The sequence below is a fragment of the Acartia tonsa genome, chromosome 10, assembly GCF_053477335.1.
Source record: "Acartia tonsa isolate MP-2025a chromosome 10, ASM5347733v1, whole genome shotgun sequence".
Taxonomy (NCBI): domain Eukaryota; kingdom Metazoa; phylum Arthropoda; class Copepoda; order Calanoida; family Acartiidae; genus Acartia; species Acartia tonsa.
In genome coordinates this window covers 734,426-745,034 of record NC_137269.1, presented here as the reverse complement: position 1 = coordinate 745,034, position 10,609 = coordinate 734,426, and the positions used below count along the sequence as shown (strand labels likewise).

Here is a 10,609-nt window from a genome sequence, read left to right as displayed (position 1 = left end):
CCCTCCCCCACCATTTTTTTTTACTTTTTCTTTTTATATAAAAAAAATGGGTTATCAAATTTGACCAAAGTAAAAATATTTCTTATTTATTCTCTTTAGATGTTGTTGTGTAATTTATGAATTTATACTTTTTGGATTACACAATGCATTTATGTATTTCTGTTGAAATCTACTTACGTTTCTAAGTGCTGGATAAAGAAATTAATTCTTATGTATCAATTTCTATGAACCCCTCAAGCTAGTTTTATTAAAAAGATTCATGTTACGTATGTCTAAAGTTACCACTTCATTTTAAAATAAAATATCATAAAATCAATGTTTGTGATATGATCATATGTTTTTAAAATTGCAAGTATAATAAAGGCGTGCAAAAAAATGTGAAATGTTTCAAATTGTAAGAGCCCAGCTCCTAGTTATAGTACAAAAATGACCCTGAGATGCTGAAGGCACAGGATAAAAAAAACTGATTTTAATCTTATAATTGTACATTTTAATATTCGTAGAAAACTGGATGTAATACAATGCTAGACATAATTTTTAATATGGATGAGAACTGGTTCTAATTGACTGGATATTAATTGGCTTCAAATGAATATGAGAATAGTTATTTCTCGCATTGTATTATAAACAGCTTTACGCGGATATAGAAAGTACAATTATGAGATTAAAACTAGTTTTTTTTAGGCTAAAAAAACTGGTTTTAATCTTATGATTGTACATTTCTATATTCGTAGAAAGCTGGATATAATACGATGCGAGAAATCGTATGGATGAGAACCGGTTCCTATCCACCTAATTGGAATGAATACAAGAAAAGGTTTTCCTGATGGTTGCAGGAGAAATTTTTGATCTAGCATAAGAACTTATTACTTTGACTTGTTTATTGTGAGTTAGTTTGAGCAAAAACATTATCAGAACTATCATTATTTAAAATTGTACCTTTGGAAAATATATGTACATGTACAGCTTTAACTATACATTATTATGAATTTAGGACAAAAGTTATGCAATCAAACGGAATTATTAAGGCTATCAAGAAACCTTGGCAGGTTATAATTTTCTTGGAAACTCCATAAGCTTGGCTAACTTGAAATATTTTTTGAAACACGGATCAAGGAGTTTAACAGGCGGACAAATAGAACCCAAGTAGAGGGTTGGTGTGAAGGGAAGTCAAGTGGGAAACCAAGGCATGTGGTTTCGTTGAAGGCTTGCTATAGTAGTAGCGGCAAAGTCAGATTGAGTGAATCTGTTAAGACCCGAAAGATGGTGAACTATGCTTGATCAGGGTGAAGCCAGGTGAAAGCCTGGTGGAGGCCCGTAGCAATTCTGACGTGCAAATCGATTGTCAGAGTCGAGTATAGGGGCGAAAGACTAATCGAACTATCTAGTAGCTGGTTCCAGTCGAAGTTTCCCTAAGGATAGCTGTAATTCACAAGGATAGTTTCATCTGGTAAAGCAAATGACTAGGAGGAATGGGATTGGAACGATCTCAACTCATTCTCAAACTATAAATGGATGAGAATAGCTTGGCGCTTAAGTAGAAGGCCTTGCTAAAGTCGGAAGGAATATGAAAGGACGTGTGGGCCATTCTTGGTAAGCAGGACTGGCGCTGTGGGATGATCCAAACGCAGAGTTAAAGTAACAAAGTCATAGTTCATAAGATACCACAAAAGGTGTTGGTTTCTTAAGACAGCAGGACGGTGACCATGGAAGTTGGGACCCGCTAAGGAGTGTGTAACAACTCACCTGTCGAAGAAAGCAGTCCTGAAAATGGATGTTGCTAAAACTATAGAAGGACTTATACTCCAGCTGTGCCTAGAGGTTGGCTAGGCACAAGTAGGCTGGTAATAACGTGGCAAGAAAGGGCCAGTTAAAGTAAAGTCGGGAGCAACGTTGTGTGCAGATCTTGGTGGAAGTAGCGAATAATCCAAGGAGGGATTGGATAGTCGAAGTGGAGAAAGGTTTCGTGTGAACAGTAGTTGAACGCGAGTCAGGCGGTTCTAATCTAAAGTTGAAGTATGTACAAGGCACAGGCAAGTGCAAGCGGAGAAAGGGAAACTTGTTAGAGTTCAAGTTCCTATACCAGTCTCATCCTAGCATATAGGCCTGGGTAACCAGGAAAGTGGATTGGGATTCCTTCTAACCCCAGAGAGAGAGTTGTCTTTTCTATATAAGCGAAAGGTCACCTTGAAACACTGTCAGAGTGAGTAAAGGTAACCCTAGCTAAGAACACGTCCGTTCAAGACGTGTCTCTGGTGGAAGCTGGACCTTGAAAACCAATCTTAAGGCTATGGTTGAACTGGTGTAGGCCGTACTCATATCCGCAGCAGGTCTCCAAGGTTAAGAACCTCTGACCAATAGAATAATGTAGGTAAGGGAAGTCGGCAAAATGGTTCTGTAACTTTGGGAGAAAGAATGGCTCTGAAGGCTAAGCTAGTCGGGTTTAGCGTGGAAGTGCCCTTGGATTGGAAGGACTGGATGTGGTTCGGACCTTTAATCTTGAAGGCATGGAAGCGCTAGGCTTCATATACTTACGTATATACGTCTAGCTATCAATAGCTTGATCAGAACTGACACGAGCAGGGGGAATCCGACTGTTTAATTAAAACAAAGCATCGAGATAGTCAAAGGGTGACATTGACTCGATGTGATTTCTGCCCAGTGCTCTGAATGTCAAATGGAAGAGGTCCCATTAAGCGCGGGTAAACGGCGGGAGTAACTATGACTCTCTTAAGGTAGCCAAATGCCTCGTCAGATAACTACTGACGCGCATGAACGGATTAACGAGATTCCCACTGTCCCTATCTACCATCTAGCGAACCCGCAGTCAAGGGAACGGACTTGTGGATATTAGCGGGGAAAGAAGACCCTGTTGAGCTTGACTCTAGTTTCGCTTGGTGGAGAGGAATACTTGAAGTAGGATAGAGAGGAGGTGTAAAAGCCAGTCTTGAAATACTCTCACACGTATGTCTTCTCTGCTTAAGAAGTCGGAAGGGAAAGACAGCTAGGCTTAATGCCTTGCTTCAGTTGTAGAAGGAAGTTGAAAGGGCAACCCTAACCTCAGAGAGAGTGAGGCAGGGAGTTTGACTGGGGCGGTACATCTGTCAAACGATAACGCAGGTGTCCTAAGGTTGGCTCCTCAAGGAAAGAAACCTTGAATAGAGTAGAAGGGCACAAGCCAACTTGAGTTCTCCTTTCAGTACAAGGAGAACCTTGGAAACAACGGCCTATCGATCCTCTTTAATTCGTGGTTTGAAGGAAGAGGTGACAGAAAAGTTACCACAGGGATAACTGGCTTGTGGCTGCCAAGCGTTCATAGCGACGTAGCTTTTTGATCCTTCGATGTCGGCTCTTCCTATCATTTTGAAGCAGAATTCAGAAAGTGTCGGATTGTTCACCCGTCAAAAGGGAACGTGAGCTGGGTTTAGACCGTCGTGAGACAGGTTAGTTTTACCCTACTAATAGGGAGGACTAGTCTTGAGTAAGGCTCTTTAGTACGAGAGGAACCAGAGCCTGGTACCGCTGGTGTTTCTGTTGTTTGACTTGTCAGAGCAGATGCGCTAAGTACTTTGGTTAATAGCTGAACGCCTCTAAGCTAGAGACCAGTCTTGAGAGCTATCTAAAATTAGTGAGATTGTCGGGAAAGGAGCAGCTAGGCGCAAGCCTGGTAGAACGAAAGCTATATCTATCTATCGCTCCCAATCACTGTGTCCCAAGGACACGACTTAGGAGGAAGGCCCCGTTGTTCATCATTAGACTCATACAGAGTCGAGTGACTGAGACGGTGAGCTGTTCCTGACACCCACCTGACGACTTAACAGGTGCCCACCAACCTTTGACACTCGGCAGATGAAGCCGTTGTCACCAGCTTGGGAGACTGGATTTTAGCGCTAGAGAGAGCGCACCTGGAGGGAGACCCCTACCGCTGTGTAGGGTGAACCCTGAGAAAGGTGCCCTCTCTGCGCTAAAATTCGTGTTTTTTGAGCTGGTGGTGGGGGATGAGGGATCCTGGTCATATTGATAAATTATTTGGCGTTTTTGCGCTTAAAACTTGCGCTTAAAGTCGCGCCCTTTTGGGCGCGAAGAATAGGCAACAGTCAGAGAGCCAAAACAAGCTTTGCAGCCCTGCCGGCGGCACCGGACTTTTTGGTTTTTTGAGAGGCCGAAAATATTGCGTGGTCTGTGTTAACTCACGACTAGAATGCGCCTCAAGAGGAGATGAACCTGTTTTTTATTGGTCGAAAATTGTGTGTGTGCAAGAAATTTTGTGAAAGTGAGCCTAAATGTGCATGCACTTTTTGGCTCACTATTTCTCCCTAGGGTTTTTTTGATTTTTTTTGGGGTTAAACGCAGATTTTGCGCTGCGACAGGCTGGCGCCTTGGGCCGAAATAGACAGTGAGCCTCAAGATGCATTGCACATTTAGGCTCGAGCCAAAAAGTGCATGCACTTCGAGGCTCACTACTTACAAGTCAAGGCTCAGTCCTAGGAAAAAAGAGGCAGTGAGCCTTGAGATGCATGCACTTTTAGGCTCGAGCCTAAATGTGCATATGCACTTCGTGGCTCACTAACTACAAGTCAAGGCTCAGTCCTAGGAAAAAATAGATAGTGAGCCTTGAGATGCATGCACTTTTAGGCTCGAGCCTAAATGTGCATATGCACTTCGTGGCTCACTAACTACAAGTCAAGGCTCAGTCCTAGGAAAAAATAGATAGTGAGCCTTGAGATGCATGCACTTTTAGGCTCGAGCCTAAATGTGCATATGCACTTCGAGGCTCACTAACTACAAGTCAAGGCTCAGTCCTAGGAAAAAAACATAGTGAGCCTTGAGATGCATTGCACATTTAGGCTCGAGCCAAAAAGTGCATGCACATTTAGGCTCACTAATTACAAGTCAAGGCTCAGTCCTAGGAAAAAAGAGGCAGTGAGCCTTGAGATGCATGCACTTTTAGGCTCGAGCCTAAATGTGCATATGCACTTTAAGGCTCACTAACTACAAGTCAAGGCTCAGTCCTAGGAAAAAGAGGCAGTGAGCCTTGAGATGCATGCACTTTTAGGCTCGAGCCTAAATGTGCATATGCACATTTTGGCTCACTAAACATTATAAAATGTAAAAAATATAGATAAATTTGAATTTTATTGTTAAAATAGAAATTTATGTTAAATATTTAATTTTACAAATTAACTCTAGATTCTTAAAACCTTCACCAAAGTAAGTAGGAATCAACGTAGACTTTTCAGGATAGACACACATCATAGTGCCCCTAAAAATCAATCAATAGAGGAATTATATGGCGCAGACACTTGTATTTAAGACACGATTAGACGGATTATCTTAGGGTTAGACGTATACTTTGCGCTGCTACAGGCTGGCGCCTTGGGCACCCTATAAGGACACTACGAACCGTAAGCGAGGACACCAAGCCTGGACACCACCCAAACCGAAGATAGAGGCAATTTTTTAGCATTTTTTTGATATTTCACTCTTTTATTCTCTATTATCCACTCTATTGGTACCCTCATTCCTATGTCCCGCTACGATTCTACGCAGTCGGGACATTAGAAAGCGGGTCAAATCTGCTTACGGTATGAAGGTTCCCTTATACCCGCTATAAGGACACCAAGCCTGGACACTAGCGCTCGTATAGGAAGCCTATATTCTTGTGGTTAGACGTAGACTTCGCGCTGCTACAGGCTGGCGCCTTGGGCACCTGGGTAGAATCTTTGAACCCCCGTATCTAAGGAACGGGTAGACGGATTTGAACGAAAATCTAGGATGACTCTTGTATATAGACGTCAAGTTTGCGCTGCTACAGGCTGGCGCCTTGGGCACCCTATAAGGACACTACGACCGTAAGCAAGGCACCCAAGCCTGGACTCTAGCGCTCGTATAGGAAGCCTATATTCTTAGGGTTAGACGTAGATTTTGCGCTGCTACAGGCTGGCGCCTTGGACACCTGTATACCAAGCCTATATGTTAGGGTTAGACGTAGATTTTGCGCTGCTACAGGCTGACGCCTAGGCACCCAAGCATGGACACCAACCTTGGTATACCAAGGGCTTATGTTAGGGTTAGACGTAGATTTTGCGCTGGTACAGGCTGACGCCTAGGACACCAATCCAAAGACAGTGAGCCTTGACTTGTAATACAGGGTAAGGCTCACTGTTACAAGTCAAGGCTCGAGCCTAAATGTGCATATGCACTTCAAGGCTCACTGTGTTACAAGTCAAGGCTCGAGCCTAAAAGTGCATGCATCTCAAGGCTCACTACTTACAAGTCAAGGCTCAGTCCTAGGAAAAAAAAGACAGTGAGCCTCAAGATGCATTGCACATTTAGGCTCGAGCCAAAAAGTGCATGCACATTTAGGCTCACTACTTACAAGTCAAGGCTCAGTCCTAGGAAAAAAAAGACAGTGAGCCTCAAGATGCACTGCACTTTTTGGCTCGAGCCTAAATGTGCATATGCACTTCAAGGCTCACTAACTACAAGTCAAGGCTCAGTCCTAGGAAAAAAAGACAGTGAGCCTTGAGATGCATATGCACTTCGAGGCTCGAGCCAAAAAGTGCATGCACATTTAGGCTCACTACTTACAAGTCAAGGCTCAGTCCTAGGAAATGAAAGACAGTGAGCCTCAAGATGCACTGCACTTTTTGGCTCGAGCCTAAATGTGCATATGCACTTCGAGGCTCACTACTTACAAGTCAAGGCTCACTAAAGGGCACCCAGGCACAGCAACCACGGTGCCTTGAGATTCTGCTGGACCCCTAGATTGGTCATAACGTGCAACAGTCACCCGAGCGAAGCGAGGGTAACAGTAAGGGGAGATAGGAAGGTAGGGAGACCCGTAGATAAGCCATAACGTGTCCGTGCCAGGGGGAAGCCGAGCGAAGCGAGGCTTCCCCTAGTGTCTTGAAACCCGAGCGAAGCGAGGCGTGATAGTAAGGGGAGATAGGAAGGTAGGGAGACCCGTAGATAAGCCATAACGTGTCCGTGCCAGGGGGAAGCCGAGCGAAGCGAGGCTTCCCCTAGTGTCTTGAAACCCGAGCGAAGCGAGGCGTGATAGTAAGGGGAGATAGGAAGGTAGGGAGACCCGTAGATAAGCCATAACGTGTCCGTGCCAGGGGGAAGCCGAGCGAAGCGAGGCTTCCCCTAGTGTCTTGAAACCCGAGCGAAGCGAGGCGTGATAGTAAGGGGAGATAGGAAGGTAGGGAGACCCGTAGATAAGCCATAACGTGTCAGTGTCACCAGTCTTGAAAACCCAGGTAAACCACCTCGTTGACAGGGTAAAGGAAGGCATCCATCCAAAACCATTTCAATGTCTGAAGTGCCTTCAGTTGCAACCGTTTTAGAGGGAGCCCTTACTCGCTCCGCTTAAGAAGAAGCTGCACTCGTGGTCACCCTCTAAAACGGGTGACTGAAGGCTTGCTTCAGAGATTGAAAGGTTGATGGATGGATAATAGCGTTGTCCGTGTCCCCCCTATACACGTCGCTTCGCTCCGGTTAAAGACACTTGAGGTATGGGACCCAAGCCAGCGTTACGTCGCTTCGCTCCGGTTAAAGACACTTGAGGTATGGGACCCAAGCCAGCGCACACAAGGTCTGTGTCTCGCTATTGCTCGAAACAGACACCTCACTGCGTTCGGGTTTCAAGACACTTACGGTATGGGAACCTGTAGTACAGTCACCCAAGCTGACTTAAGGGCACCTTGACTACTGTAGAGTGTTTGACAGTCAACTATACCAAGCTAGCGGGCACTTATACTCGTCTAAGGGGACCCTAGTCCAGTCTGAAGACACTTAGACACCCGTAGTCTACCCTACTGGCGCCCTTTACCAAGCCTAAGTATCCTTAGTCAACCGTAAGCAAGCCTAGAGTAACCCTTGTCAAGCGGGAGAAGGTTACCTTCCTCTATCCTGGTCTACTGTCTACTTATACCAAGCTAGAGGGCACTTATACTCGTCTAAGGGCACCCTAGTCCAGCCTGAAGACACTTAGACACCCGTAGTCTACCCTACTGGCGCCCTTTACCAAGCCTAAGTATCCTTAGTCAACCGTAAGCAAGCCTAGAGTAACCCTTGTCAAGCGGGAGAAGGTTGCCTTACTCTATCCTAACCTTCCTCTACTTATCCCTACTTAAGCGCCCTTAGACTGCCCTCTACTACCCTGAAGACAGTCTTACTTAAGCCAGGACACCAATACCCACGTTAGCTAATACCCAGCTACCTGTAGGTGACCCCCAAGTAGCCCTCTCGAAGCTAGAACCAAAGATAATTAACCGTTGTTAAGTTATAACCAACCGTTGTCCACTTATAAGCCTTCTATACTTCGCTATCTTCCCTCTATCTGCCCTCTATCTACCCTCTATAGGGCCTATTTACATCGTAGACTGCCTTAGTAGACACTTTTGTGTTGCCATTAGACACTAAAACCTCCACCGAGTCCATATAGGGTCTACGTAGACTTTCCGGTGAAGACGCACATCATAGTTCCCCAAGAAAATACACTAGAGTTCAAAATTACACTTATAAATGTTTAAAAACATTAAATACCAAGTTGACAAAATCCATGTTTCTTCGATAACTAGCGAACGGATTGAGCTAGAATCAATGTTAAGGTGTCTAAATGACCGTCTCGACCCCAGGAACTCACTCACAAAGTTTGAAGAGTCTGGGACAATTTTAAGATAGGCGGACCAAACCGTTTGTGTTTTGACTTGCACATTTTGGCTCACTTTTTTATCCAAAATTTATAAAAAATCAGTTTTTCCTAGGAAAACTTTTTTGTTTCTTAACCGATTTTGGACTTCAAGGTGGCAAAATGTCCGTCTTAATATGCTGGATTCACCCTATCAATTTGACGGAGCTAGTCCAATTTTAAGGGGGGCGGACCAAACCGTTTGCACTTTTGGCTCACTGAAATAGTGAGCCAAAAAGTGCAAACGGTTTGTCCCGCTATCTAAATATTGTCCTAGCTCCGTCAAACTTTGTGAGTGTGTTCTACTCATTGAGACGGTCATTTAGACACCTTAACATCGATTCTAGCTCAATCCGTTCAGAAATGGTGAAGAAAACTTACTTTTTTCAAATACGCGAGAGGCCGAAAATCTTAGGATAGTGAGCCAAAAAGTGCAAACGGTTTGGTCCGCCCCCCTTAAAATTGTCCTAGCTCCGTCAAATTTTGTGTGCTTATTCTACTCATTGAGACGGACATTTTGCCGTGTTTAAATCTTATGTAGCTCAAAAACTGACTGGATGGTGGACAAAACTTGGTTTTTTGAGCGGCACCCCTCGATACTTGAAAAATCCTTATTTTGTCCACCATCTGGACAGTTTTTGAGCTAGACTCGATGTTAAGGTGTCTAAATGACCGTCTCAATGAGCCTAAGACACCCACAAAGTTTGACGGAGCTGAGTCAATTTTAAGATAGGCGGACCAAACCGTTTGCACTTTTAGGCTCACTAGAATATCAATTTCCTAGGATTTTCGGCCTCTCGCGTATTTGAAAAATCAAGTTTCTACTCTCATTTCTGAACGGATTGAGCTAGAATCGATGTTAAGGTGTCTAAATGACCGTATCAATGAGCCTGACATATTTTATTAAAGGTTTTGGAAGATTGGGGCAATATTTCGATACGATATACAGGGTAAGGCTCACTTTGCACTTTTTGAAAAGTGAGCCTTACCCTGTATATCGTATCGAAATACTGCCCCAATCTTCCAAAGTCTTTAATAAAATATGTCAGGCTCATTGAGACGGTCATTTAGACACCTTAACATCGACTGTAGGTCAATCCGTTGAGATATGAGGGCAGAAACTTGAATTTTCAAAATACGCGAGAGGCCGAAAATCTTAGGATTTTCAGATTTAGTGAGCCAAAAAGTGCAAACGGTTTGGTCCGCCCCCCTTAAAATTGTCCTAGCTCCGTCAAATTTTGTGTGCTTATTCTACTCATTGAGACGGACATTTTGCCGTGTTTAAATCTTATGTAGCTCAAAAACTGACTGGATGGTGGACAAAACTTGGTTTTTTGAGCGGCACCCCTCGATACTTGAAAAATCCTTATTTTGTCCACCATCTGGACAGTTTTTGAGCTAGACTCGATGTTAAGGTGTCTAAATGACCGTCTCAATGAGCCTAAGACACCCACAAAGTTTGACGGAGCTGAGTCAATTTTAAGATAGGCGGACCAAACCGTTTGCACTTTTAGGCTCACTAGAATATCAATTTCCTAGGATTTTCGGCCTCTCGCGTATTTGAAAAAAGTAAGTTTTCTTCACCATTTCTGAACGGATTGAGCTAGAATCGATGTTAAGGTGTCTAAATGACCGTCTCAATGAGTAGAACACACTCACAAAGTTTGACGGGTCTAGGACAATTTTAAGGGGGGCGGACCAAACCGTTTGCACTTTTAGGCTCACTGAAATAGTGAGCCAAAAAGTGCAAACGGTTTGGTCCCGCTATCTAAATATTGTCCTAGCTCCGTCAAACTTTGTGAGTGTGTTCTACTCATTGAGACGGTCATTTAGACACCTTAACATCGATTCTAGCTCAATCCGTTCAGAAATGGTGAAGAAAACTTACTTTTTTCAAATACGCGAGAGGCCGAA

General features: G+C 43.9%; 1 non-coding gene across 1 annotated transcript; it reads left to right on the top strand.

Annotated features, from left to right (window-relative positions):
• The first annotated feature begins 532 nt into the window (after nt 1–532).
• On the top strand, nt 533–3,804 carry LOC145330929 (large subunit ribosomal RNA). The gene has a single exon (XR_013883599.1). It is a non-coding gene; the product is annotated as a large subunit ribosomal RNA (ribosomal RNA).
• The last annotated feature ends 6,805 nt before the right edge of the window (nt 3,805–10,609 follow it).